Source organism: Acinonyx jubatus, chromosome C1 (assembly GCF_027475565.1).
Source record: "Acinonyx jubatus isolate Ajub_Pintada_27869175 chromosome C1, VMU_Ajub_asm_v1.0, whole genome shotgun sequence".
Classification (NCBI taxonomy): domain Eukaryota; kingdom Metazoa; phylum Chordata; class Mammalia; order Carnivora; family Felidae; genus Acinonyx; species Acinonyx jubatus.
In genome coordinates this window covers 199,207,954-199,213,539 of record NC_069381.1, presented here as the reverse complement: position 1 = coordinate 199,213,539, position 5,586 = coordinate 199,207,954, and positions in this window count along the sequence as shown.

The following is a 5,586-nucleotide window of genomic DNA, read 5'->3' as shown; positions in this document are numbered from 1 at the left end:
AAACTCCCGTCTTCTGAACCTGGAAGGCGAGATGAAGCGGGCTGGGTGAGGGCGGCCCCTCCTCCTGACCACACCTTCCCAGGAGTTCTGGAGACCTGTAGTCTGTGTGTGTGCACGCACGTGAGCACGTGTGAGCATGCTCGTGCCCAGTCTGGGAAAAGGAGTAAAGACACGGCAGGTTCTACTTTGGTTTTTTATTTATATTTTTTTTAACCTTTTTTGGGGAGTACTTTGTCTTTAAAGAACATCTTTTGTGCCTAAAAAGGAGTCTGTGTTCATTCAGTTGTACAGACGAGCGAGAAGGGAAGAAAAAACTCGTTTATAATTTCACTACAGAAATAATCTACAAATAAATCAGTTAGTGATTTATTTTGAAGTAGGTCTTTCATTTTTCAGTACATATGTTGTACATATGTGTACATAATGTGTGTATATAATATCTACGTGTATATATTTTTCCATCTATCCTTACTGTGACAGGTTATATGTCATTTTATGACTGTATGTGTATATATATATAGATATATAGATATATCTATATATAGATAGATAGATAGATAGATACAATTTTTTAATGTTTATTTCTTGAGAGAGAGAGAGAAGGGGAGGGGCAGAAAGAGAGGGAGACACAGAATCCGAAGCAGGCTCCAGGCTCGGAACTGTCAGCACAGAGCCTGACGCAGGGCTCGAACCCACGAACCGTGAGATAATGAACTGAGCCAAAGTTGGACGCTTAACTGACTTGACTGAGCCATCCAGGCCCCCCATGACTGCATTTGAATCGTCTCACGGTAATCCACGAAGTAGATAGCATAGTTTATATAAGCGATAGTTCTTTCTTGGGCTTCCAAATTACATCCATTTATTTTATACTACAAAGAATGCTGTGGTGAGTATCTTTACCATTCGATTATATCCCTTATTCTTTCTTTCTTAAAACTGGGACTGCTGGATCGAAGATGAGAACAGGCAAATCGGCCTCCAGAAAAGTCCCATTAGTTCCTAATACCACCTGCAGCACAGAAGAATGTCTGTTCCTCCACATCCTCTCCAGCACTGGGCTCCAGCTTTTTAAGAAAATCTCTCGTCGGTCTGATTGCCAAAAAGAAAAATCATTGTATGCGTTGATTTATGTTATTTTGATTACCAGTGAAATAGACCACTTAAAAATATACCTATTGGCTATGTCTTCTTTTGCGAATTTTTTATTAATTTGTTGAGTTCGTTGTTTACATGTATGATGTATTAAGTTTGGTAACCTGCCTGTCATTAATGCTGTATTTTTCTCCAGTTTGCTTCTTGCCTTTTAATTTAACCTCAAGATTTTGGGAAGAATATATATTTTGTTTGTTTGTTTTTTAATTTTAATTCCAGTGTGGTTAACATACAGTGTTATATTAGTTTCAAGTGTATAATATAGTGATTCAACAATTCTATACCTTCCTTGGTCCTCACCAAGGATAAGGATAAGTGGATAAGTGGATTCTTACTCCCCTTCACCAATTTCACCCATCAACCCACCCACCTCTCCTCTGGTAATCATCAGTTTCTTCTCTATAGGTGAGAGTCTGTTTCTTGGTTTGTCTCCTTTTTTCTTCCTTTTGTTCATTTGTTTTGTTTCTTAAATTCTACGTGTGAGCGAAATCATGGTATTTGTCTTTCTCTGATTGGCTTACTTCACATTTGTACTTTCTAGCTCCATCCAAGTGGTTGCATATGGCAAGACTTCATTCTTTTTATGGCTGAATAGTATTCCATTGTATAGATATACCACACCTTCTTTACCCATTCATCTGTCGATGGACACTTAGGTTGCTTCCATAATTTGGCTATTGTAAGTAATGCTGCAATAAACATAGGGATCCCTTTGAATTAGTGTTTCATATTCTTTGGGTAAATACCCAGCAGCGTGATTATTGGATCATAGGGTAGTTCAATGTTTAATTTTTTGAGGAACCTCCATACTGTTTTCCAGAATGGCTATACCAGTTTGCATTCCCACCAACAATGCATGAGGGTTCCTATTGGGAGAACATATGTTTTTTTTTTTTAATTAAAAAAATTTTTTAAAATTTATTTTTGAGAGAGAGAGAGAAACTGAGCATGAGCAGGGATGGGGCAGAGAAAGACAGAGAATTGAAAACAGGCTCCAGGCTCTGAGCTGTCAGCACAGAGCCTGTTGCGGAGCTCGAACTCATGAGCTGTGAGATCGTGACCTGAGCCGAAGTCGGATGCTTAACCAACTGAGTCACCCAGGTGCCCCTTTAAAAAAATCATTTCCAATTTCTTTATTATGGCAAATGTCAAACAAATAGAAACGCATAAATAATAGTACAATAGTACAATAATAAACGCTCGTGGATTTAAGAATTAGTGAAAGTAATTATACTTGGAAGTAATTTGTAGATCATGATACTTGAGCCCAAAATATTTATCACACATATCCTAAGAATGAGGATATTCTCCATAACTGTAATATGATTTTCACATCTGAGAATAATTTCTAATATTGTCTATCTAGTCCACAGTTAAAAATTTCACCAATTGTCCCCACGACGACTCTGACGGCTGGTTTTACTGACGCATGATCAAATTAAGATCATGCATTTCCTTTGAGTGTTACGACTCTTCAGTATTTTGTAAATCTAGAACAGTCTTCCAATTTTTTTTTTTTTATATTGACCTACCTGAGTCCAGGACAGATGTCCTGTTGTGTGTTCACATTGTGGATTTGTCTGAATCTTTCTTTGTGTATTACTTAATTTGTTCCTCTTTCCCCTGTATTTCCCACAAACCAAAAGTACATCTAAAGTCTTGACTGGGTTCTGGTTAAACACTCTTTTCAAGGATACTTGAAAAAAGTCAGTGCTTCTCAAACTGTAATATTGTAAGAATCACCTGGGAATCTATTTAAAGTACAGATTCTGATTCAATAGGTCTAGGACCTGAGACTCTGAATTCCTAACAGGTTCCTCAGTGATGTCGCCACGCCCGTCCACAGACCCCATTTTGAGTAGCACGGGCAAAGGTGTTGCTGTTTCACATTGCGTGGCATTAGGAGGTATAAAACGTCACATTGTCCTAGCATGAGTGGTGTGAAGTTTGACCCCTTGGTGACAATGGAGACTGCCAGATATCCCCACTGTAAAGGCACGTTCCCTCCTTTGCAATGAGAAGTCATCTTGGGGTGACAGTTTGGTATTAGAAGCACAAAAATTTTTATTTCTTTATTTACCACTTTTTATTTCTTTTATTATTATTATTATTATTATTATTTTGAGAGAAAGTGGGGTAGAGGGGCAGAGGGAGAGAGAGAATCCCGAGCAGTCTCTACTCAGGGGATCGATCCTACAACCCTGGGATCCTGAGCTGAAATCAAAAGTCAGACGCTTGACCGACTGAGCCACCCAGGCGCCCCTTTACTTCTTCTTTTATAATATTAATTCTGTACTTTTTGAATGTCTGATTTCCCCACAGTGTCTGTTGTGCTCACTGTTGAATCCTAGCGCCTGGTACACCGTAGGCATGTGATGAATGTTGAAGGAAAGAAATGGAATTTATGATTTCTATCTTTGACATTATATTTAGGAAGCTGTGTTTTAAGTTTTAAACTGAGTTTTATTTTTTAATTTTTAAAATAATTTTTTAAAGTTTATTTTTGAGAGAGAGAGAGAGACCTTGCATGAATGGGGGAGGAGAAGAGAGAGGGGGGACAGAGGATTCGGATTCGAAGCAGGGTCTGCACTGACAGCAGAGAGCCTGATGTGGGGGTTGAACTCACCAACAGTAAGATCATGACCTGAGCCAAAATCAGACAGCCGACTGGGCCACCCAGGCACCCTTAAAATAATTTATTTTTTAAAATTAATAAATATACCTGGTAAAATAATTCGAATCAGATGTATAATAAAATGTGTCCCTCTCCTCTTAGATGACTTCCACCCAGTCCCCCAGTCCTGCTCCCCTGGACCAGCAGCTCTCATTTCTTGTGTACCCGACTGGAGGATAAGAAAGTGCAAGAAAGTATGCATATTTTTTTTTAAGGCTCAAAATGGTTTATTTCAAAAAAGAACTTTTATTTATTTATTTTATTAAAATTTTTTTTATTATTTTTAAAAATTTACATCCAAATTAGTTAGCATATAGTGCAACAATGATTTCAGGAGTAGATTCCTTAATGCCCCTTACCCATTTAGCCCATGCCCCCTCCCACAACCCTTCCAGCAACCCTCAGTTTGTTCTCCATATTTATGAGTCTCTTCTGTTTTGTCCCCCCTCCCTGTTTTTATATTACTTTTGTTTCCCTTCCCTTATGCTCATCTGTTTTGTCTCTTAAAGTCCTCATATGAGTGAAGTCATATCGTTTTTGTCTTTCTCTGACTAATTTCCCTTAGCATAATACCCTCCAGTTCCATCCATGTAGTTGCAAATGGCAAGATTTCATTCTTTTTGATTGCCAAGTAATACTCCATTGTGTGTGTGTGTGTGTGTGTGTGTGTGTATACACAACACATATATACTCCATTGTGTGTATATATATATATATATGTGTGTGTGTACCACATTTTTAAAAACACTTTTTTAATGCTTTATTTTTGAGACAGAGAGAAATAGAGCATGAGCAGGGGAGGGGCAGAGAGAGGGGGAGACACAGAATCTGAAGCAGGGACCAGGTTCTGAACTGGCAGCACAGAGCCCAACGTGGGGCCTGAACTCATGGACCGCGAGATCATGACCTGAGCTGAAGTTGGACACTTAACCGACTAAGCCACCCAGGTGCCCTACCACATTTTCTGTATCCATTCATCCATCGATGGACATTTGGGCTCTTTCCATACTTTGGCTATTGTTGATAGTGCTGCTATAAACATGGGGGTGCGTGTGTCCCTTCGAAAAGGACACCTGTATCCCATGGATAAATGCCTAGTAGTGCAATTGCTGGGTCGTAGGGTGGCTCTATTTCTAGTTTTTTAGGAACCACCATACTGTTTTCCAGAGCGGCTGCACCAGCTTGCATTCCCAAAGTACGCATATGTTTGTGTCTGTTTTTATACATCTGCTTTGTGGGAATACACGATCACCATTGTTAGAACTCGATTTTAATAGTTTCATTTACTGGCTGTCTTGGAGATCATCCTATATCTGCTTGAGTAGTTCCAACTTATTGTTTTTCAAGGCTGCATGGTGTTCTCTGTGATAGAGCAATATTCAACCAGTCCCTCACTGATGGACACTTAGGTTATTTCAAGTGTTTTGCTATTACAAACAAGGATGCAATTAACACCCGTATGTTCATATATTCTATATACAGCATAAATTCCTAAAAGTGGAATTGCTGGATCAGAGTATCTGCATTTAAAAAATAATTTTAAGGGGCGCCTGGTGGCTCATTTGGTTGAGTGATCGACTTTGGTGCAGGTCATGATCTCATGGTTTGTGAGTTCGAGCTCCTCATGGAGCTCTCTGCTGACAGTGAGGAGCCTGCTTCAGATCCTCTGCCCCCTCTCTCTCTGCTCCTCCCCTTCTTGTGCTCTGTCTCTCAAAAATAAGTAAAACATTAAAAAAATAATGTTGATAGTCAAATCA